This window comes from Phocoena phocoena, chromosome 19 (assembly GCF_963924675.1).
Source record: "Phocoena phocoena chromosome 19, mPhoPho1.1, whole genome shotgun sequence".
Taxonomy (NCBI): Eukaryota; Metazoa; Chordata; class Mammalia; order Artiodactyla; family Phocoenidae; genus Phocoena; species Phocoena phocoena.
Window position 1 is genome coordinate 37,801,648 of NC_089237.1, and position 24,636 is coordinate 37,826,283.

The 24,636-nt window shown below is 49.4% G+C and overlaps 1 non-coding gene and 3 pseudogenes across 1 annotated transcript; 1 reads left to right on the top strand and 3 right to left on the bottom strand.

The window, feature by feature from the left end:
• Nucleotides 1–430: 430 nt before the first annotated feature.
• On the bottom strand, nt 431–1,813 carry LOC136139107 (spermatid maturation protein 1-like; annotated as a pseudogene).
• Nucleotides 1,814–5,310: 3,497 nt separating this feature from the next.
• Nucleotides 5,311–17,613, bottom strand: LOC136139108 (neuroligin-2-like; annotated as a pseudogene).
• A 2,218-nt stretch (nt 17,614–19,831) lies between these two features.
• Nucleotides 19,832–19,928, top strand: LOC136139582 (Z30 small nucleolar RNA). Its single transcript, XR_010657103.1, has one exon. It is a non-coding gene; the product is annotated as a Z30 small nucleolar RNA (small nucleolar RNA).
• Nucleotides 19,929–22,076: 2,148 nt separating this feature from the next.
• LOC136138979 (peroxisome assembly protein 12-like) lies at nt 22,077–24,280 on the bottom strand (annotated as a pseudogene).
• Between the last annotated feature and the right edge of the window lie 356 nt (nt 24,281–24,636).

Here is a 24,636-nt window from a genome sequence, read left to right on the forward strand (position 1 = left end):
CATCTCAACAGATATAGAGGAATATACACTTCACTTTCCATACCAGCTGGGTTCCTGGAATGTGAGCAGATAGTCCTTTTATGAATCACCCTGCTTCTCTGTTCATTTTCATTTGACTAACGTTATCGATCACTTTAAGCTGATTCCATTAAGTGGGTCTATATTGAGCACCTGCTATGTGTTTGGAGTCTTGATGGAAAATGCCCACTGGCTGTTTCTATTTCTTTCTCTCTTTTTTTTTCTTTTTGGACATGCAGTGTGGTTTGCAGGATCTTAGTTCCCCGACCAGGGATTGAACTGGGGCCGTCAGCAATGAAAGCGTGTAGTCCTAATCACTGGACATCCCGGGAATTCCCTGTGGCTGTGTGGGCCCTGGCACCCCGCACACCACCACAAACCACCTCCTTTCTTCTTTTTATTCTTCTCCCAGTCACCTCTCTGTCAAGGAACGGTATACCTAGGCCTTTTCCGTCCCCTCAGCCGTGCTGGATCCAGAGACCGGGAGGTAACAGTGGGACAGGGCCTCCACCTCCCTGGTCAGCTCCCGCAGCTGCCGTCTCACGTCTCTGGCATTATAGGCTACGCGCCCTGAGGAGTGGCGCCAGGGGATGTCTGCGACGTGGGCCGGGCCCAGGATGGGTGGCTGGGCTGGCGGGCACTGCTCCTGTTCTGCTTGGGGCACCCCCCAACCGTTCTTGTGGCTCAGGGCCTGAGGGCTGTGGGGCGGGGGTTCACAGGGTACGCGTAGGCCTGTAGGCCCAGCTCTGACTGCCTCTCTTTTGAGCGGCCTTCCCTCTACAGTTTGCTGGAAGCAGATGGTCTGGGTAGGTGGCTCCACAGCATCCTGGGCCCAGGGAGTCCAGAACCCCTGGGTGGACTGAAAGCCTTCCCAGTCCTTGGGGAAATTCCAGTTGTGGGAGCAGATTGTTGTGTGCTGTCGTGGGGGCTTCTCGTCCTCGCTGTCAGTTGTCAGGGGCCCAGGCTACAGGGCGGTGGGTGTGGCGTACTGAAGTGTCTCGAAGGCGATGGTGGCGAGTGGGTGGGGGGGACACGATCATTTTCACAGGGTCCATGGTGCACCGAAGGCAGACTGCAGGGGTGCTCTGCTTCGGGGGCTGGGTTTGCTTCCCAGGTGAGCATAACTTAGAAGCTTCTGTGGATCGGGGACAGGTGAGAGGCTGTGGATCGGGGACAGGTGGGGAGCCTGGCTCCTCCAGGGATGGAGAGGCAGGTTGCAGGAAGAGAAGCTGCATAGTTATGGTGTCTGAGCAGGGAGAGCGGGAGGGGGAGGGGCCAACTTAAGGTCAGGGCTAGAACACCTGGTTTCTGCCTTTCCTATTCCCCAACCTCCCCATCCTCCACTTACCTTTCTCACAAATAACACGAAACACTTGGTGTAAGAAGCCACGGAGTCTGCGCCAGAGCTAGGTGGGGGAGGACACAGTGACTGAGTGGCCGTGGCCATGGGGGTCCCTAGGGCCCCAACCTACTGTGCCCACAGTACTACCGGCCGCCTTCCTGTTCCAGAGGCTCCTGGGGGTAAGCGGGTCACAATGATGTGGGGCTCTCTCTCACAGTGTGCCAAGAGGGAGAGTCCTGGGCCTGTGTTTGACCCTCCAGCCTGGGCCAGGGCTTAGCAGAGGCCAAACCCTTCACCTTGCATGTCTCTCCTGTAGCCAGCCACCTGCACCAGCCCATAGGCCCTCTGGCCTGTTTGGTGTCTGTCCCCATCAGCCCCTGCCTGGTCCTCTACGCCAGGCTCTGACCTCTGCACAAACACTGGTCCTGATCTTAACTCCCCGAACAACCCCATTACCAATGACCATCTCACCCCAGCACTCACTCCCCGTTTCTCTCTGACCTCAGAGCTGTTCACTGGAAAGGGCTGTGGGCTCGGACCCCCTCCTCCTCCCTCACTGGCAGAGTCACTTCTCCAGGGTTTGTTTCTTCAGAGCCCCACCCCTACCACCCAACATAACAGCAGGCAAAACCAACAGTTCAACTTTTATATTTACAATATTCCATCCTGGAGTCCCTGCGCAGTGACAAAGTCATGATGCAATCAAAGGCAGGACTGCAAAGCAGCACTGTGCCAGGACGGTGGACTACATCTCTATTGATTTGTTTGGTTGTGTTAAGCTTATATATGGAAACAGCACAAGGGGGATTTGCGCCCAGGGTTAGGAAAATGAGAAAAACTACTACCCCCGCTACTATTGTTATTACAAAATGGAAAGTACCTATTTCGGCCCCAGGAAACTGGGAATGCAATACACAAATGGAAATATAGGGATGTTCCTATGGAAAACACCCCCAATTGAACAACAGTGGCCCTACAAAGGGGTTGTTGATGATTTTGCTTTCATATGGGTCCACTATAAAGAAAGGTTAATACTCTGGCAACAATTGCCAGGTGATAAACAGGAGCGTAGGAGGTATTGTAAGTGCTACTAGTGGAGTCAGGTACACAGGAACTGTAGGATATATCGTAAATATTTTTAAGGCACTGTTCAAAAAACTTGCCCATGCATTTAAGAAAAAAAAATGTCATGAAGAACCTAGGGGTAAGAGAGGAATAAAGACACAGACCTACTGGAGAATGGACTTGAGGATATGGGGAGGGGGAAGGGTGAGCTGTGACAAAGCGAGAGAGAGGCAGGGACATATATACACTACCAAACGTAAGGTAGATGGCTAGTGGGAAGCAGCCGCATAGCACAGGGAGATCAGCTCTGTGCTTTGTGACCGCCTGGAGGGGTGGGAGGGAGGGAGGGAGACGCAAGAGGGAAGAGATGTGGGAACATAGGTATATGTATAACTGATTCACTTTGTTATAAAGCAGAAACTAACACACCATTGTAAAGCAATTATACCCCAATAAAGATGTTAAAAAAAAAAAAAACTTGCCCATGCAGAAAGAACACGAAGATTGCACTTCTGTATTAAAGACTTACATAATAGCTTGGCTTAACTATTAGAAAATAACCTGCAACTAATGAGAACTTGGGGAATTATCTTGTTAGTACATCTAGAAACTGTGGACATTTTCAGAAAACTGACAAAAATATTTTGAGGTTAGAACATGTTGAGATGTTTTGATTTTGTACATGATGATGAAACCTGCCTATATATAAATACCCGCTCTGAAAAATAAATTTGTGCTTGACGTGCTGACATCTACAAAGGGTGTCAGGTCTTGTTTCCTTCGCCGACGCCGTCCATCCCTCAGGTTTACCTGGACTCGTTGGAGCTGGACTCCGACAATTTACAATATTCTCTTCATCTTTCGCCAGGTTTAAAAATGTGTACAGAGCCGCGAAGGGTTGGGGTGGGGACATGGGATTGTCAAGGAATTGTTCTGGGGACAGGGGCTGGGCATTGGAGTCTGTGGCTGAATCATGGGTTCCCCCAGCCCCACTCCCATGCCCCAGTTTGGGGGGCATCTGTCTACAGGGTTCAGGGCCCAGGTCCCTAGCATTTAGAAGGCAGGGCTGTTTGGAAAGGAGCTAGACCAGGCAGGGGAAGGGGTGGGAATAGAACTAAGTTTCCATGGGTGGAGGTGGGGGCAGAAGGGACAGTCAGGAGGCAAAGTTCTGAGGAGCCAAGACCGGGGATTTGGGGGTCAGTGGAAGACAGCACTCCACCCCCTATTCAAATTTGGCACTAATGAACCCACAAAATGCCAGCAGACGAGGATTGGCTCCTTCTCGGCTGGTGTCCCTTGAAACCCTTCCCGACATTGTTCCTTTCCCCAGAGGCCCAAACCGTTTCTCTTTGGGCAGTCCCCTTACACACATCCTTTCAAATCAAATTCTTCCTGCTGGTGTTTGCCCAAGCGCCGTCCCCCACTGCCCCCTCCATCTGTTCCTCAGTACAGCTGACCCCGTTCTCTCCCCCAACCTGTCCGGGGAAGACTTTCTCCCCTGCTCTCCTCCCCTCCCCCCTCCACTGCTCCTTTCCTTCAGCCCTGGGGGCGCAGGGGAGAGGGGGCAGGTCAAAGGAGGGGGTGGGCAGCTGAGGGAGAAGCTGGCTTGAGACCAGGAAGGGATGTCTTCAGAGGGGGACGGTGAAGGGGGGAGGGAAAACGGGGGCAGAGAGGGAGGGATGAGACATGGCGAGAAGAGGGACGCAGGCGGGACACCTTTAGCTGCCACCTCCCCCTCTCCTGTATCCTACCTGCCCTGGCCCAGGGCTGAGGAATCCTTGGCACGTTTTGGGGGGTCTTCGCCCCTCAAACCCACCTCAGCAGTTTGGCACGGGTGAGCGACGGTCTGAGGACTGAGGGAAGAAGGGCTGCCCTCAGACCGCGGTGAGGGCTTTGGTCAAACATGCACGGCCTCTGTGAGTGGCAGGTGCCACGCAGCCCCCCACCCCACGAGCTCTAGGGAAAGGAAGGGCAGAGCTTAGGGTCTGTTCAACTCCTCAGGGTTTGTCCCTCCCCCTCAGCTTCTGTCAGTTTGAAGTCCTTTCACACCTGCTGTGTGAGAAGTTAAGTGCTGGGCCTGAGGCCCTAAGATGCAGGGCAGTGCTGCAGAGAAAGGGGCCGTCTGCATGGGAAAACGTACATCCACATGCAAGAACATGTTTCCACTCAGAAATGCATCCTGGACCCAGGGGAAGACAAGTTCCCAGGCAGCACAGGGATGCAAGATCTCCTCTCTTCCCCGTGGCAGAGAATGTGTGTCTGTCATCTGTGAAAGGCGAGGTCTGCCCGGGGGAGACCGTGCTTCACCTCACTTGTGCCCCGGGGGATACACATGCTTCGCTAGGGCGAGAGGGCTGGGGGCAGGGCAGGGGGGCTGTGATTTCCTCGATACTTCCCAGGCACCGCCCTGCGTCATCCGGTGGCCAAGGGTCGCTGTTTGAGAACACACCACTTCCAGGGTCTCCAGGGGGTGGGAGGAGGGAGGAGGTGGGGGCACAAATCCCCACAGAAATTCTTTGAGGGAGCCAACATGTGTCCAGGGCGGCAAAAAAAAACCTCACCCTGCACATGGTTTCTCACCCCCTCGTGAGAAAGCACACCTCCACGTGGGAAAATACTTCCACGTCTCCACACACCGAAGACGGGTGTCCAGACGACGGAGGGGAAAAAACACCCCCCTAGTTGTTCAAAGGCCCGGGTCCAGAGAAGAGAACGGGCCACTCCGCGCGGGAGAAGCGCACACATCCCAGCGAGGAAACCCATGTCCACCTAAAGCTCCTCGATGTGTCACAGCTCCACACGACAAAAGCCTGTTGCCATGTCCTCCTCCCTGCCTTCTGAGCTGGCCGGGAGGGCCGGGGAGGGGGGCCTCCCCGAGCCGCCCCCTATACCCGAGTGGTGGAGTGAGGATGGGGGAGCGTGTTGTTGTGGCTGGTAGCGGTGGGGGGAGGCGGGGGGAAGGGCCCAAAGGGATGGAGGGAGGGGGACGGCGGGGGAGGGGGTGGCCCCAGGCCGCAGGGCAGCAGGGTCAGGGCCCCGGGGGCCAAGAGTGGCAAATCGTCCGGCGCCCGGCGCAGGGCCAGGGTGTAGTCGGGCGGGCAGGCGGGCGCAGGGCCTCCGCAGGTTCCGCCCCGACGTCCCCGCCCCGCTTCAGCTGCAGCGACACCAGCTCCTCCTCGGGTGGCAGCTCACGGCCGGCAGCAGGGAGCAGGGTGCCCCCGCCGGGCACGCCGGTGCCCGAGCCGCCGGGGCGGGGGCGGGGGTGGGGGGAGGCTGAGCCGCCTTCACCGCAGTTCCTGCCGCCGGTCCCGCTTGTAGTAGAGGGCGGCGAAGGCAAGGATGCTGAGGAAGAGGAGGGAGGCGCCCACGGCCACGGTGACGCTGAGCTCCGTGGAGTAGTCTCGGGAGTCCCCGGGGAAGCGGTCGTAGGCCCGGGGGCCCGGCTCGGGCTTGGGCTCGGGCGGCAGGGTGGCCGGAGGCGGGGGGGCGGCGAGTGCCGGGGGCACCAGGGGGCGGGCGCGGCGGCCGGCGCGTGGCGTAGGGAGGGAGGCGCGTGCTGGTGGTGAAGAGCTCCGTGTGCAGGTTGCGCAGGTGTGGCACGAGCTCCAGCCAGAAGGCCACCTTGTTGGCGCGGTAGTTGGCGCGCACGCGCGGCTTCAAGCCGATGTGCAGGTACTGCTTCTCCTTGCTGTTGAACTTGCTCCACACCACCTCCTCGAAGCGGTTGCGCTTGGTGTGGATGAACTTGGTGTCCTGTGGCACCGTCTGGTTGGGGTCGCTGTGGACACAGCGCGGCAGGGAAAGGAGGAGTAAGGGTGAGGCTCCCATGAAAGGCAGGGGTGGGGGCGTGCTATGGGAGGAATGGGGAGAGAGATGGACAGAGATGCAGAGAGCTGGGGAGACGGGAAGAGAGACAGAGACGGATACAAAGAGACAGAGAAACTGCCAGAGACGGACGGACAGACAGACAAATAGGGATGAAGCCAGACTGCCAGAGACAGTCTGAGATGAGGACAGAGGGGCAGAGAGGGAAGAGACAGACCACCAGTGACAGAGGCAGAGTCTGAGAATGAATGAGATAGAGACATATGGAAACAGAGACACAAAAGGACATGAGAGACAGCCAGGGGGAAACCAGCGAGTACAGAGTAACCAGATCAAAGCAAGCAGAGATATCAATAGATTTCAAGAGAGAGGGGCAGAGACAGCAATAGACAGACAGACACAAACCCTCACAGACACTCAGATACACAGATGAGAGCACTCAGACAGCGGGCCGAGCTCTGGGAGGAGAAGGAGAGAGCTGGGTGGGCAAGGGAGGGAAGGAGAGACAGACACGGAGCCAAAGGCACCAAGTGAGCCCGCCCCCCAGAAAAGACAGGGACCTCTTTGTCCAACTCTTCTGAGTCTTCAACACACACAGAAGAGCTGTCCGGCAGGAGTCTGAGTCGAGAAGGCAAGAGTGCCTTGATGGAGGAATGATGGCCATATGAAGGAGAGGGAGAGAAGGGGCGGAGGATGGAGGCGGTGTGTGCCCTGACCTGCAGGGATGCCCGACCCAGCCCCTCTGGCCCTCACCCGGTCTTGGCGAAGTTGGTCCAGTAGGTCATGACCACGGCTCTGAGCATGACATCATTCTTGGAGAAGTTGCAGGGGAAGAGGTCGGTGGCACCCACCATGGGCACACCAAAGACGTAGGGCAGCTACGTGCCCCGTGCGCTGCATCTGCCCACTCGGGCTGGCCCTCAGCCTGGCAGTGGTGGTAGAAGGTGTAAAAGTAGACAGGGGACTGGTAGTCAGCGTGCAACTTGGCGGTGGCCACAGCCGGTGCCACCCACTGGTGGCCGGTAAAGAGCGCCAGCTGGGTCTTGCGCCGCATCTCGCCATTGTCCCTGTCGGCCCAGTCCGTGTACATAAACTTGATGGTCTCCCGCAGCACATCCTTGCCCTCTGGGTAGCCATACAGGTTGTCCACAAAGGTGGAGACGGTGAAGTCGAAGGCTCTGGCGGACACACCGTCCTCGCTGTCCGCCGAGTCCTCCACGAACTTGAGGCCTCTCCCTGGTTGACACCGATGAGCATGTCGTAGGTGAGGAATTCTCCCTGCTGCATGAGGATCTGAGGGTCATCAGGGACTATGTCACCGTCCACCACGGGCCCAAAGGCGATATGGTAGCTGTGGAGAAGGGGTCAAGGTCACATCACCTGTTCACCGGCCTCCTCTCAGCTCACAGCTTGCTGAGTCCTCTGCTCAGAGTCCCCTAGCTAAAACCTTCTGAGCCCTTCAGGGTACTTGACCTCTCAGGAGGAAGTCCTCCCTCAAGCACTTCATGGAGCCTCGTGCACACTGGCTCTCTTTAGGCACCTCCACCTAGGGAAGGCTACTGGGAGAAGGCAGGGCCCCGGGAGGGCCTTGAAGTCCACCTCTCCTGGCTAAATGGAATGCTTGTTGCCTGTGGGCACCTCTCACCCTCAACCTCCTTGGAACCAGCAAGGAGAATGGAGGCCTGGACCTGGCCCTCTCCCACCCCCATACTGGGCGGGCTGTACATCCTGGTCCACCAGCTCCCGAGAAGGCTTCCGGCACAGACACTCCACAGCCTCGGCGCTGTCCTCCCAGTCACAGCCCACCTTGGCCGCCAGCAGCCGCGTGTACTTGAGCGGCTGGTAGTTGACAGACCAGCTAGAAATAGCAGTGCCACTCTGGGTGATGGCCTTCTGGAACAGCCCTGGTGGGACAGGCAGGCTTTAGGCTGGGCTGTATCAGCCTGAGGGAGGAGAAAGGGGCCCTGGTGGGGTTGGGGGTGTGAGAAAGGGGACAAGAGGGACAGGCTGAGGAGGTGGCTGGTACCTTCCGAATGGTGGGAGAGGATCAGAAGATTGACACAGGAGACCCCTGCCCCAGATCCGAAGACGGTGATGTGCTCGGGGTCGCCCCCAAAGTGGGCAATGTTCTCACTGAGCCAGCGCAGGGCCTGGATCTGGTCCACGAGCCCGTAGTTGCCTTTTGCAGCCTGGTCCCCAGTGCTGAGAAAACCTGGGGGTAGAGGAAGAAAGGGGGCTTCCTGGGGGTGTCACAGCACGCTTGCCCTCTTTCTGGGCAGCTCAGTCCAACCCAGAAGCCATTCTGCTCCTGCTGGGTTTAGAGGAACCCTGCCAGCAGGCCCTCCTCCCAGACTCCAGCCCCTAGAGTTGGCTACCCACCCTCACCAGGCACCCCAAGCCGGTAGTTGAGTGTGGCTACAATGACGTTGCCGTAGGTGGCCAGGACAGAGCCATCCTACATATTCCCTGTGCCCTCCATGTAGGAGCCACCATGCAGAAACAGCACCATCGGCTTCTTCCCGGAGTCCCGGATATCTGCGTGGGGAGGGGGCGGGTAGGTGGGCCGGGGTGGGGGTGGGGGACAAGGACACAGTCAGACCAGAAGCAGCACTGCCCGGCTCCCAGGTCTGCTGAGTTCCAGCCCTGAGCTCAGGAGACATGTCACTCCCATCCCTGGGGGGCAAGACCGGATTCCCCTCCCTCCCTCCCCAGCTAGCCCTGGCGGAAGATCCCTCCCCACCTCCTGCCCGTGTGCCCTACAGCACTTCTCCCCATGCCTGGCAGACCTTCCAAGAAGCCTAGCAGAGGCAGGGCTGGGGGCTGGCCCTCCTCAGGGCATCTGCTGGACCCAGGGGAACCCCTCCCCACACACACACAGCAAATCTCCTTCCTGCTCCTAGGAAGAGCGAGCTCCCAAGGCTGCCACTGGAGCTAGAGATCCTGGGAGGGTCTTGGCGTTGCCTTCGACTCAGGCCGTGGGCCTCAGCTCCACATGGTAGCCTGTTCTGTGGGTGAGGGGGTGCCAGGCCCTAGGGTCCCTGGGGGCTTGGTCTCCTCCCCAGTTACCATGGCAACCCCCAGCTTAATTACTGTGGCCGGAGGCGGCAGGGTGGGAAAGAGCCTGCCTAATGAAGCCAGGGTGCAGCTCTAGTCTCGGACCCCCCAAACTGGCCTAAGTCCTGAGCTCTGGACCCTTCTCTTGCCATGTCCCCAAAGGATCCCATGATCACTCCCATATGTAGAAGGCCCCTTGAGCGGTAATTCTGGCAGAGGGTGGGAGTCTGAGAGGGCTTGCCAGGGTCCCTGCCCCTGCAGCTCCTCCACGATGCAGCCACAGTGCCTGTGCTGGCGTCACCCCTGGCCTCCAGGCCCTCCTCTTTCTTGACACCTGCAATCTCTGACCAGCCTGGGCACTCAGGCAAATAAGATCCAGGCCTGGGCCTCCACAGCTGGTTCCCAGTGCCTCTGCCCGCCTCCCTCATGCCGCTAGGAACTTCCCTCCTGGCAGAAGGTCAACCAACAGGTCACTGAGACACTCCCCTCCATCCCCCCACAGACAGCTTCCTGCCTCCTGTCTCTTAGGACCTTCTATGACACCTCCTTCCACCTGACTTTGGCCAGGAGCTCCTAGGTAGGCAGTGCCCTCTCTGTGTCCTCCCCCAATCCTATTCTTCCCTTTGTTCCGGAACCTCCAGTGGCCTTCCAACAGTTCAGGCTGGTCTCCTTCCCTCCGAGGTCCTGTCCTAAATGTCCTCACTCCTCCCTGCTCCTCCCCACCCTGCACCTCCACTCCCAGTGAGGGGGGAGGGGGAGTCAGAAAGGGGAGGAGCAGGAAGGGGGGCTGGGGCGACAAGAATTCAAAACCAACAACAAAAAAGAGGATCAAGAAAGAAGAAAGAAAAAAACAACAACCAGAAAACAAGAAGCTCTCGGGGCAGATTCAACAAGAAAAGAAAAAAAACCCCAAAAAACAAGAAACCAAAAAGATCCGTTTTTGGAAAAAAAGAAAAAAGTTCTTTGCACTTTTTCAAAATTTTGTGGTGAAACTTCAAGATATTGGGCCCTGTTTTCAAAAATGTCCAAATTCTTTAATTTGCTTCAAGTGTGCATTTTCTGCATCAGACAGGCTTTCTTTTGGAAACTGTAGCAGCTTTCTGCTGTTTCGATTGTGGTATCAATTTGCCAACTTAAACTTGTTTTTTTTTAATGTTATTTTGCTCCAAATTAAAATTGTTTTTTCAAATGTTATATTTCCCAAGTTTAAAAACAGTCCAAATGTCTTGGGCTTCCCTGGTGGCGCAGTGGTTGAGAGTCCGCCTGCCGATGCAGGGGACACGGGTTCGTGCCCTGGTCTGGGAAGATCCCACATGCTGCGGAGCAGCTGGGCCCGTGAGCCATGGCCTCTGAGCCTGCGCGTCTGGAGCCTGTGCTCCGCAACGGGAGAGGCCACAACAGTGAGAGGCCCGCGTACCGCAAAGAAGAAAAAAATAAATAAATTTGTTTTAAATACAATTTATTGAACTGTAACTTTATGAAACTTAATTTTTAGTAATGACTGTTTGACAACTGGCTCAAAACATTCCTGAAAAGTTAACAAATGGCTCTCGAGCCAGTAAGAGCCAGTTCCAATACACCACTGTAAGGCAATCATCCCCAGACAATTTTCTTTTCATCTGATGTGGGAAATTGCCTTTTATAAGATACTTCATTTGGGCTTCTCATCACCCAACAAAATTTTCTCATGTATGGAAAGTAGGATACTTGGAGATTCAAAAAACACAGAATTTAGTGTGTGTGAGAAGTTCAAAGTCATAGGAAACAGAGGGAAACCTGTTTAATATACAGGTTCCAAAGAGGTAGAAAGGACAGGGAGGGAGTTTTCTCCATCTTACCTGGATCTGTGTCCATCACCATGCCTACCCATTCCTGAGTTGTCAGTTTGCAAATATCCTTGTCCTTCACCATCCAGGAACAGGGAGCTTCTGAGAAAAGTGCACCACAGAATGGCTTCACTCCGATCACACAAGCATAGCCATATAGCTCTCCCCCAGCTAACACATCCAAGAGTTTGACTGTGAAATCTATCTGGCATTGAGACTGGCAAAAATGGACACAAGGTAATTTGTATATTGTGTTTTCTATTTTCTTTTTCAAAGAATCACGGTCAACCTTTTCTTTAGCACATCCCAGAACTTTCTTACTCCTATCATCCACTCCAATAAAAAGATAGCCTCGGGCTTCCCTGGTGGCACAGTGGTTGAGAGTCCGCCTGCCGATGCAGGGGATGCCCCGGTCAGGGAAGATCCCACATGCCGCGGAGCGGCTAGGCCCGTGAGCCATGGCCGCTGGGTCTGCGCATCCGGAGCCTGTGCTCCACAACGGGAGGGGCCACAGCAGCGACAGGCCCGTGTACCGCAAAAAAAAAAAAAAAGAAAAAAAAGAAAAGAAATAGCTTCCTTATTTTCAGCTATAATTTGTCTCCCTATAACTTCCACCTGCTGGGACTCACAAACAAATCTAATTGCTTTTGTACTAGCAGAACTATACTCTCATGACTCCCAAGGCTCATTGATGTTACTTGGTTGCTGATGACAACCATGATAGATACAAAGTTTTCTGAGAGTCTAGCTCCATATGAACATCTGCTCCACATTTCCCCAAATTTCTCACTCATTCTCCTTTACAAGTTGCTCCTGAGCTATGATTTTACTAAGCTCTTCAGGCTCTCAGAAATAAACTGAGAGGAATGAGATTTTTTAAAAAAATTTTTTTTTTTACCTGATGTTCTTGCTTTTCCTCTTGTTGCTTCAGTTCCACATCTGGCTTTGGTCTGAATGTTTGCCTTCTGTCACAGCCCCTGTTGCCCTTTGATATCAGCCTGGGAGGAGCAGGAACTCTGCCAGACTCCCCTAGTCTTCATAACATTGACCCCTGAGGAAGGCTGATAAGGACTCAAGAAAAGCCTATGACAGGGCAGATTGGCAGGCCAGGGTCTGACCTCTGGGAGAGAATGAAGTATTAGTGGCGAAATTCAGGGGTTTTCAAGTGAGGGGCCAAAGCTAAAACGTCCCTCCTCTAAAGGGCTGAGTGTTATTTCTATACATCATACAAGCATCTCCTGTCATGGTTAATTTCATTTCAAAGCTCTACATTTATTTTAGATTAAGCTGTCCTGTACATATCTATGATGAACAATATTAACCTATTCTATCACCTTCCAAATCGTTTGTGCTATTCTATTCACTTTTATTCTCTTTTTCCTACTTTCCCTCTTTGTTGTACACAAAACCCAGCCTAGAAAAATACTCTTTGGTGAAGGTTTGGCTACCCCTGGGTGAGAGGATTACAGATGATTTTTCATTGAATTTCTTTTCCTTTCCTTTTTTTCTTTAACTTTTCTCTATTTTCTAAATGGTCTGCAATGAACATCAATTGTTTGTGTAATTAAAAAAAACAAGTGAAAAAAATAAACAGGTAAGAGACAGTTATCTCTTTGGGGGATGTTGGTTAAACTGGAACAAGTGAATATTGGCCAGCAATTATTGATGATGATGATGATGATGAACCTATGAACGTTAACTTACAAGGACAAAGGGTCTTTGCAGATGTGATTAAGAAAGGATGTTGAGACGAGGAAATTATTCTGGATTATCCATGTGGGTCCTAAATCCAATCACAAGTGTTCTCATAAGAATTCAGTAGAGGGACTTCCCTGGCGGTCCAGTGGTTAAGACTTTGCCTTCCAGTGCAGGGGGTGTGGGTTCGATCCCTGGTCAGGGAGCTAAGACCCCACATGCCTCGTGGCCAAAAAACCAAAAACATAAAACAGAAGCAATATTGTAACAAATTCAATAAAGACTTGAAAAAGTGGTCCACATCAAAAAAAAATCTTAAAAAAAAAAAAGAATGAGGTAGAGAGAGATTTGATACCTACAAAAGAGGAGGGGGCAATGTGACCACAGAGGCAGAGATCGGAGTGATGTGGCCGCAAGTGAGGGAATGCCGGCAGGCACAGGAAGCTGGAAGAGGCACAAAATGGATTCTCCCCTGGAGCATCTGAGAGGAGCACAGCCCATGCTAACACCTTGATTTCTGCCCTCGTATGTCAAACTTCTGGCTGTGAGAGAATAAAATGTTATTGTTTTAAACAACCAAAGTTGTGGCAATTTGTTACTGCAGCCACAGGAAACTAACATACTTCTCTCGAGTAACTCAAACCATCAAACAACTCTTTGTTTCTACTCCAATTTGCTTATGCTGAAATGGCATTCTGAAATAGGTTTCTGAATACCCCCTCGGGTTTTTTTTTTTTTTTTTTAACTGAGGTTACTCTTCCTATGGAGTTCTGCTTTGTTGGCATGACACTTTGTACCTGTCTGGCTCAAAAGTTATTTCCAGGATAGGAGGCAGAATACATACCATGATGAATAATCAGCACAGCAACATAGTAAACTGCAGACGTCTGCTCTCAGCTTCAACTTTAACCCTTTTTCACTCACGTCATTTCCAAATTCAGTCTCACTTTTATTTCATTTTAAAATTTATTGGCGTGCCACGCGGCATTTGGGATCCTAGTTCCCCAACCAGGGATCGAACCCGCGCCCCCTGCAGTGGAAGCACAGTCTCAACTACTGGACCGCCAGGGAAGTCCCCAGTCTCATTTTTAGTTCTACTACGTACCTTAATTCTCAGCTTCACTCTCACACTGAAATCCTTCTGATATCACTTACTTTTAGAAAGATTAAAAAGGACCGTCATTTACTGGACATATGCATTTGGGCACAAGGGACCAAGCTGGGAGTGTGGCACACGATACGGAACCTGAGATTACATGGCCAGTTAAGTGGAAGAGATGGCATGCACAGCCAGGTCTGTTTAATACAAATGCCCCTACTCCTTCCACTGCCTTTCAAGTTTGGGATTCTGGATTGCTTCGGAGTCTTCAAAATCTGAAATCTACCTAAGTACCTCCTTTTTCCTTCCCAATCAACAGGAAGGACATTTCTTGGGCAGAAGAGCTAGGAACTGTATTGTGTTCTCCTTCTTATTCTTTAATGCACTATTAGGGACCAAATCAGGAGAAGGAAGGATAATGTGAAAGATGAGCAAAGAGGGTTTCTCTTCCTTCTTCAGAGTTCCTTAGTTAAGTCCTCTGGCTATGAATAGTACGTTATCAGGCCAGCGAGGAGCTCACATTCTGGCTCTGATACCACAAAGCAACTTGAAATGAGTAGCTTGTACAGTGGTTTTTTCTAGGTCTGGGGAAAATGATCTGGACACACTGCTGACAGTTGGCTAAGAACTAGAGCTCCCAATTTATTTGTGTTTATTCACTGAGCATTTCAATTTATCAGCCGAGATAGGTATAGCACAGCTTTCCTGGTCAGTAGACACAAACTGCCAAATACCAGCGTCCATCTCACTCTCAATTCATTTGTCAAGATGATTCGGCTGGAATAGCAGACTAGATAGCATGGTGACCAAGAGTAACAGTGCTGGTTCTACCACGCCACCACCTGACTCTGGGTGAGTCTCCTTTCATTCATTCTCTCATTCAGTCAGCTGTTTTTTAAAGCACCAAGGGCCTTGAAATCCTAGCTCTAGCACTTTTTGGCTTAGAAGGCTTCGTTAAGATAATCCAAACCTCACATTCCGTCTTTGTAAAGTGGAGATAATAATAGTGCCTTCTCCATACGGTTCTTGTGAGAATGAAGTGCGATGATGTATATAAAAAGGTTAGCATGGTGCCTGGCATATAACGTCAGCTTTTCATTCGATAATCAGTTACTAAGCATTTACTGTGTTCTGAACATGGTACTATGTCCTGGGGCCACCCATCATTTGCACCATTTAGTGACTGCCTTCTTTGGGCCAGATCTGCAACTTTGATGATCTCAAATTGTCCTCGTAACAACTTATAAGACATGCATTATTTTCACTATCTTATAAATGAAGAAACTGAGTTCAGGGAAGTAAAGTTGAAGATTACACACCTAGTAAGTAGCAGAGCTGGGATTTGGACTCCTATCTATCTGATTCCAAAACCCATTTACTATCATTCTGCCATGCAGCCTTTACTGTTAGCAAGAAGAATAAGACACATGTCCTGTTCACAATCTAGAGGGGGAACACATATATTAAAGAACTCATTGCAATACAACGTATGTGATAACACCAGGTGTTATCGCATTGTTCTCATTCAGTTCTCGTAACAGCTCTGTGAGGTAGGTACTGTCATTATTCCCTTTTCACAGATGGGGAAACTGAGGAACAGAGAGTTTATGGTGCTTGCAAATACTATAGTCCATATACACGACCACTACACTCTAGCGCCATTCTGGAGAGTTAGAAACATATGAACAGTGTGCTTGGGGTGTTCTAAGGAGTGACAGTGACTATGCTTGTGAGAACAAGATAAGATTTCATAAATGAGATGGTATGTGAGCTGAAACCTGCAAGTAATGCACCAAGTTGAGGGCTTCCATGGTGGCGCAGTGGTTTAGAATACTCCTGCCAATGCAGGGGACATGGGTTCGAGCCCTGGTCTGGGAAGATCCCACATGCCGTAGAGTAACCAAGCCCGTGTGCCACGACTACTGAGCCTGCGCTCTAGAGCCCGCAAGCCACAACTATTGAGCCCGCGTGCTGCAACTACTGAAGCCTGCGCGCCTAGAGCCCGTGCTCCACAACAAGAGAAGCCACCGCAATGAGAAGCCCGCGCACCGTAACAAAGAGTAGCCCCCCCTCGTCACAACTAGAAAGGCCGCGCACGGCAATGCAGCCAAAAATAAAATAAATAAAAAACATAAAAAAGGACTAACCTCATTTCCATAAAGACAAGCAAAAAAACTTACCTTAAAAAAAAAAAAAAAGAAAGAAAGAAAGAAAGAAAGAAAGAGGGCTTCCCTGGTGGCGCAGTGGTTGAGAGTCCGCCTACCAATGCAGGGAACACGGGTTCGTGCCCCGGTCCGGGAAAATACCACATGCCGCGGAGCGGCTGGGCCTGTGAGCCATGGCCGCTGAGCCTGCGCGTCTGGAGCCTGTGCTCCGCAACGGGAGAGGCCACAGCAGTGAGAGGCCCGCGTGCCGAGAAATAATAATAATAATAATAAAAATAAAAATAAAAGAATGCACCAGGTTGAGAAAGGACGATGGAGAAGGAAGGGGAAAACCAGGCAGAGGAAACAGCACTTGCAAAGGCCCGTTCTCTTCACTGTCTAAAGTCTATCCTTAAAGTACAATGGAGGTCCTTCATAGGCCTGGTACAGAGGACATTCCATTTTTCTCCATTTATTTCCTCATATCTTTCTCCCCATCCCTATCTGACACTCATCACATTCCTCCTGCTGTCCTTCATATGCCACCTCTCCATTTCTTACTAGCTCTCACCTGGACCATTGCAATCACTTGGCAATAGCTTCCCCTTCTTTCACTCTGCCTTCCTTCAATCTATTTTTAAAGCACAGTTGCATATTGAGTTTTCAGCTGTGATCACCCATCTCCTCAGACTCTGAAATCTTTAAATCTCCCACTTTCTCCAGAGTAGTCTAAACTACACAGCCAGCAAGCCACTATCTTTAACAAAGTCTTGCCCTGTCTTTCAAATCTCTTATCACCCCCTTTCTTTATGTTAACACTGGTCCTGAAACTTTGGTGTGAATCAGAATCTCCCCTGGGGTACTTATTAAAAATATACACGCCTGGGTTCCAACTCCAGATTCAAGCTTAATGATTCTGTAAGTCTGGATTGTGGGAGTTTGTCGTTTGGTTTTGATACTGGGGGACATCTATGTTGTTAAGTTTCCTCCTGGTATTTCCAACTCACTGAATTTTGGAAAACACTACACCAGTTTCAACTTTACCTAAATTTGATAAGCTCCCCTATGCTTTCTCATTTAATTCGGGAGTTAAATTATTTTCTCCCAGGATCTCCAAATCCAACGCATCTTTCAAAACCCAGATCAAATGCCACCTCTCCCAGGAAGACTTTCTTGCTCTCTTTCGCAGTTCTTTGATATTTAGTGGCACCTCTTGCTTATTCGGGAAGAGTCCAAGGCCCTGACAAGCCAATGAGTTTCTCCTGGTCGGGGAGAGAGGGACACATTCATCGAAGTCCGCCCCAACCCCTAGCCCTCAGGCGGGAATTCGGCGCAAGCACGATAATGTCGGAACACTGAATCGATAGTTCTTCCTGGAAAGCCAGGGCACACACACACTCTACAGCCCGCCTCAAATGCCCTTCCCCAGTTGTGAAACGAGGCACCAGCAAAACCACTCCGGATGTCAGTCTCCCCAAGTTCGGAGATCAGGGAATTGGAGGGCGAGCGGGGACTACTCAGGGTCTTGCTTTCAACTTTGAGCATGCAGCCCGCCACGCCAAGAAGAGACTGCAAAGACGCCTGCGCCTTCCCGCCCGCTCTCCCCACCCCAACCCCGGCGTTCGCCTAGCCCTCCGATTGGCTGCTCCTAGCACCAGCCGAGCCTCAGGGCTGCTGCCCACCTGGTCCACTGGCCGTCGCGGGACTGGTCGTCCGGATCGGGCTGCCACGGCAGCCGGCGGGGTAGCGAGGTGGAGCAGTGTGGGAAGCCCCAAGCCGGTACCTCTGGGACTGAACGGCGGCGGGTGGGCTGCGGTCAGCCTCTGCAGGCCTGGGCAGGCCTCCTGAGAGTCTAGGGCGTAAGAGTTTTGGGGGGTTCCCAAAGCGGGCTGCGGACCCCCTGCCTGAGGCTTTGGTTTGAGCCCTGGATCCGGCCTTGTGTTTCCCCGGAAGGATGGCGTCTCAGTCTTTCCTGAAGTTGGTGGGGTTTGGATGTTATCATTATTATTATCAGCAGTAGTATTGTTATTGTTGTTATTATTATCGTTTTGAGGATACACCGTGTATAAGAATTGGTGATCCTGCGCAGGGTGCCATGCAGAATGCCATGAGTTAGAAGTTGGAGGTCGGAGGGCTTAGAGATGCTTGAGGGACGTCCTTAACCTACGTGAAATGTTGGAGGTAAGTCGGCTTTATAAACTGTGCTGATGCTTGTATAATCCAGGCGCTTAGGCTTTAGTAGGGAGGGTCGTTCACTGACTGAATTAAACTGTCGCTTATTGAGCCGCCTTCTGAGTCCCAGGCATCATTCTGAGTGTAATGGATGCAAAGGCCAGTAAGAGGAAGTCCTGGTTCTTTAGGAGCTCTGCGTAATGGGGCTGGTGGGAGAGACGGGAGGTGGGGGACGTGAATGGGTGAATAATTGGCGTGTGATGCGTACTGTGGTGGGAAAAAGTGCTGTGGGAGTCAGAGGAGGGGATGACTGAGGGAGTTAGGGACCACTTAACAGAGAAGGTGACGTTTGAACAAGGTTTTAGAACTACAGACTTTCTCCAGATTGAAAGGGGTAGGGAAGGCGCTCCAGACAGAGGAAAGCGTACTGAGGAAGAGAACAAGGAAAGTGTGCCCTCTGTGGCTGGAGCACACTTGGAGCTCTGCTCACAAGTTTCATGCTTTTAGACAAGGTTATTTAAGTTCTCTTAGCCTGTTTGCTTTTTGTAATGTGTACTTACTTCTGCACAGGTTGATGAGATAAAGGCTCAAGCCTCTAAACAGGCACTTTACTAGTTTCCCTCTCTTTGTGGAATTCAGTTGCTGAATGGAGAACACAGACCATAGCTGTACGTTTTTAACTATGGAGTATCAAGCTATTGACATTTATAAATGGCTGAAGGAGGCATGCTGTGTCTCCAGAATTGTTATTTAGATACAATGCTGAAAAGCTGGAGAGGTTGACACTGTTTGTGTTCCTAGTACCTTAGCATAGCATGTCAGCGATAGTGAATTAGGAGAAGATGTCATTTAGAATAAATAAAATGCAGGCAGCCTTCTCATTCAGAAATTGATCATCCATGTTGTGAATTACCCAGGCTTTGCACTGTTTCCTTTATCTTGCCCATGGCCTGGAGAAAAATGAAATTAAACCTTGTATTTAGCTGGTAGTGGAAATATATAAATCTGGTAATCAGACCTCAGTTTCTCTTTCCAGCATTGCTGTTATTTTGCTATGGACCTTTGTCAAATCCTAGCCTCCGTGGGTCTTGGACTCTTTAGCAGACTCTTGTATAAAATTTTTTATTACTATGCTTTTCATCTTTGTTGGCAGCAGAATTGTAAATCAAATTGTATGTTAAATGAACTGGAGTTTACTTTATAAAGGCTTTTAGGAGCAAATCTTTTCTAAAGATTTTGCTTTAGAACTAGATTATAAATCCCTTCACAGACATCCCTGAGATTTTATCATGCATGGTGTTTGGACTCACTAAAACAAGAAATGTTTTTCTGAACTGTAAATGCTTCTCCACTCTACTCTGTATTACAAAAATTTTTAAAAAGCACCTCCAAAACAAAACTTGTTCAAGTTTGCATTTTTGTACAGCAGAGTTGCTTGAGGTGAATAGTAGAAGATCAAATATTGAAAGCCCACGGTTGCAACTTATCTAAAAAGAAGTCTTTTTTTCTCATGGGCAAACCTAAGTTTTCTTGGATGTGAAAATAGGGTGTTGGGCTGCTCTTAGATAATACAAGGAGGTGAAAAGCAATGATGCAATGATGAGTGAAGTATAGTCTGACCTGGCATTGCCATTGCTTCAGTGTTGGCATTGACCAGGGTATGACCCCTTAATCTTCTCTCTGCGCTGATTCTGGTTGTGGTTTTTCCACATTGGTATGTTCTAGCCTATTTGGATACTGGTTTTATTATGTGTAAGAGTGTTTAATATTCTTTTGAATTACTGATACTTTCCTGTTTTTCTTTGTAGGTTGAGGTGAAAAATATGGCTTTGATATCTTCATGGAAAACTGCATTATTTCAGTCCTGAATCTGGTTCGGTTCCCTTATTGACTCATTACTATATTAAAAATGTTTATTTAGCAGTGATTGTAAAATGAAAGTAATTAACATGTACATGTTTTTGGGGGGAGACTAAGGGGAAACAGGTGTTCAGCCTAGAAAAACATTTCTCATTGGATTCCCTGTGAAGTCAGTGTGTCTTGGGTTTAACTTTGAAACAAATTAAAACATTTTTAAATTAAAAAAAAGTTTACTTAACTATGGTATTTGTTCTGGTAAAACCTTGTGGTTTAATAAGAATTTTTGCAAATATCCATTATACTCTTCTCATGGTACATAAAAATGTTAATATTTTAAAATCTATAGGATATTCTATTTCAAAATTTAGTTCTATTATCTTAGTGCTATCAGAAAATGTGCTTTGAATTGCTGAAATGAGTTGTATTGGACAACACCTGTCTCAGCAGAGGCACTTAAAAATCATTTTCATCCTTCCTCTTGTAGTAATGATTTTTTTTTTTAACCCGTATGTTTTTAAGCTGTATGTTTAACCCTGCCAATCCGGTGGCAACTTAAGTGTTTATGCAGTATTTCACTTGAGAAATAAGGTATTTCACTCAAGATTGAATTCTTGCTGTTGGAGGAGAGGATTTCTCTCCAATATTGGATTAGCAAAAAAAGCAAAATGTTAATACAGAATGCCTCAAAAAATCAAAGGTAGGGGCTTCCCTGGTGGCGCAGTGGTTGAGAGCCTGCCTGCCGATGCAGGGGACACGGGTTCATGCCCCGGTCCGGGAAGATCCCACATGCCGCGGAGCGGATGGGCCCGTGAGCCATGGCTGCTGAGCCTGCGCGTCCGGAGCCTGTGCTTCGCAACGGGAGGCCCGCGTACCGCTAAAAAAAAAAAAAAAAAAAAAAAAAAGGCAAAGGTGGCCTGAATGAAAAATTTACTCTAAATACCTCCACTAATCTTTCAGTTTCCACATAATCATGACATGGAACAGCTCTTTGCCAAAAAACATTTATTCTTAAATTTTACTTAAGCGTTTTGTAGAAACTTTAGTAATAGCCAGAATAATTCATGTCAGCTTAGCAAACTCTTAACAGCAAGCACGAAGAGCTTATGAAAAGATGACTGTCTTTACACAGTCATAGTTAGGGCAGTATTTTACTTCATCTCTTCATTAATAGCTTTGCTTTCACACTGAAGTCTTCAGACTATTCTGTATATACATTCAACCCCTATTTTCCTGTAACCAGTTTCCCAAGGAAGATATGTGTTGTTCACAAAGGGATCTTTAAAAGGTGATAAACTATAGCAAATGTTACTTAACAAATGAGTCTCAGCATATGGAAGGAGAAAGTGTTTCTAAGTATTTCTATAAAAAGCATGTCCATGGGGGGGGTGGTGGGGGGATGAACTGGGAGACTGGGATTGACATGTATACACTGATGTGTGTAAAAGTGATAATTAATAAGAACCTACTGTATTAAAATAAATAAATAAAATAAAAATTTAAAAAGCAGGTCCATATTTCATACTGTTTGCAAACCGATAAAACCTATTCCTCATAGGCAGATAAATGCTTTCCTTTCTCAAAAGGCCTGCTTCCCCTTCACTACCCACTCTACGAGGTCTAACTTGGGTTTTTCCTGAGAGCTTCTATACCTCTTGTCCTTTAAGGAAGGGGACGGGAAAAGCTTCTGTGCCGAGTACCCTCTTTGATCCCCTTCTCTATGCTGACCCTCACATCCCCTGCCAGTCCTGATTCCCTCACTCTGACCAGCTCGGTCAACTCTAAGTAGAGGTGTCTAGGGAGCAAGCTAAAAGGTTAAGATCAACGAGTATATCCTTTTAAAGAAATCCATGTGGCTGTTTAAAGTTCATACAATTATTAATTGAGGATGATCAAACAATGCTATTTACCGTGCGGAAAACCAGCCCTCTGGCCTTATAGCGCAGTCATTTCGTTGTGAGACAAGGTGCTAATCCCTTTCAGTTCTCAGGGGAGTACAGTTTAATCAGATGCTGTACTTGTGTTGGATAACCTGTGATGGGACAAGCTCGGTGACTCTTCACGTGATTAAACACACAGCGATAACAAAACACATAGCCAGAGGTGGCGAGAACGGTGTCATTCACCCGGTTTTTACGACACAGTGGGCACACAGTCTTCATTTGGGGCAACAGGGGAGAATCAGAATTGTAGTCTAGAGGTACCGGTGGTGGTGGAGTAGGCAGGGCAGTCAATGACTTGATGGTTTCTTGGTTTCCGGATGAATACCACCACTCAAGGAACTGCAGGAAGAATACACCCACCGAAAGGCCAGTAGAGAGGCATGAGGCGGCACCTCCCACGGCTAGCTTCAGAGCTGACTTCATCTTCTCGCCAACGCCGTTTGGAGAACAGAACAAGGAGGCAAAAGGAGAAACTGTTTATTTAGGTACAATCACAGAACAACTAATACGCATGCAATTCTTACACTTTTCATTAGAATCGTTGATTCAGCTTGGGGATTGAATAGTTGCTGGACTGGCGTTTTCACTTGTAAGTATCCATTCGAAACAATTCCCTCTTTCTGACCTACCGTAGTTTAGGAGTTCTAGGAGCTAAGCTTTGTTTTTAATGACTAGGGCTTTGTTTGCTTTGTGTTTTGAGAAAGAAATTAATGAGCCATTGATTATATAGACCTTTTATGGGAGTGGAAGATAGTATATCCAGAAAAAGAAATAACTCACTTAAAGAACAACTCAGCAGTACTGAGGAATATATTTGAACTTGTCAGAGAACAGAGACACTAGGAGCAGGATAGCACAATGGTTAAGAGCAGTCTTTAGAATTGTACTGATCTGGCTTGAATCTCAGCTCTGCCGCCTATTAGCTGTGTGGCCTTGGCAAGGTACTCAAATGTTAGAACTTAGTTTCCTCAACTGTTAAGTGGTGCTAATGCATTTATTTCATTGAGCTGTGATGAGGATTGAGATAATATACGTAAACACCTAGCAAAGGGCCTGGTACATAGCAAGTGTGTGCAAAAATGTAGCCATTATGATGAGGAAGGTTACCAGGATGGCAATCCTTGTTTTATGGACACAAGAATTTTTCGATGATTTTATGAAATACCCCGAAGTGGACTGAGGTGGGTAAATTTCATAAAATTGGGATAAGATTTTAGGATTTATTAATCAAATATGTTGGGGAAATGTTAAGGCCTTACCTCCCAGCTGGTTGCTGCATCATGCTGGCTCCGGCTGGTTTGTGCTCCAGAGCTTGTATATCCTGAACTGTAAGTCGACCTAGCCGAACCCCAGCCGGACTCAGCAGTGGTGAGTGATGCTGAGCCTTTCCTAGGATGTATCGAAGCTGCTGTACAAGAAACCAGCCTTCCCAGGCCATGTTAACAAATGGGTAGGCTGCCAAAAAGGCTCTGTAAAATCGTTTCCAGTGGGAAGTAGGGGGATGCAATGGAATATTCATCCTCTTCTCTCAGGCTAGAAATCAGCTTCTCCAGCTTCACTTTCAGACTGGGAAGAAGAACCAGGAAAATAACTGACTTCCAAAGCTGCTTCTTTGGGAGACCAGCACTGGCCAATCTCTGAAGCTTGTGTGTGTCTCCCATTACGATCCTCTTTAAGCCATAAAAGTTTTCAGAAAACGAGGCGCTGGTTTTAGACAGATAATGTTGCTGGAGCAGAAGATCTAGCAGGGTGAAGATTTCATCAAACCACTTCCACAAGAAGCCGTAGCGGGCAGGATTTGATTCTGCAAGAACCTAAAGCAAAATAAATAAATGAAATTCATTCCATTACACAGCTACTATGCCTTGTATTTATATTTCCTTTTTTTCCCCTCTGAATTTCCACACTTTTCTTTCTGGGTCTACCTTAACCTCCCTGAAGTGCTGGGTATTCAGTACACATAACAAGAGACTCCATAACCATTAAATCATGTGATGTGCATTATATGCTAATTGGTTATTACAAAACTTAGGCCAACAAATAAATTCAGATTATTGGCTTGGTTTTTACCCGGACGTTCCTAAAACTTTTCAGAGAATTAAATCCTTACCTGGACCACATGATGAAGAGCAGGTCTCACTGCTGTCATTAAACTGTCCTGTGCTACCACCTCAAAGATGGATGGCTGGCTGGTCACCCACCGCAGAAGCAGTTGTGATACGAGCCCCGTGCTCAGCCATAGTTTCGTGTGTGCACTGGGTTTTACTTTGCCCACAACCTCTCTAGTAAGCATGAACTTTCTGGGGGTGCCAGATGGGTGCTTTTTACAGGAACTGGGCAAAAAAGACCTCTTCCGGAGGCAGAGGGGAGGGGGCCTCAAGGGAAGGTGAAGAATGAAGTCAACGCGGACACCCACGTTAGGGAAGCAGTGTGTGGGAGAGGTGAGTTGATTAATGCTGCACCTCACAGGGAAAAGCGTGACTATGGGGGGACAGATACGGCGAAGGAGCACTGGCCTCTCGAGCGGCAGTCCTGGAGGCGGCCAATCACGGACTCCCAATCCGGAGGGCTCAAAAGCCAGGAGGCGCTGAGGGAT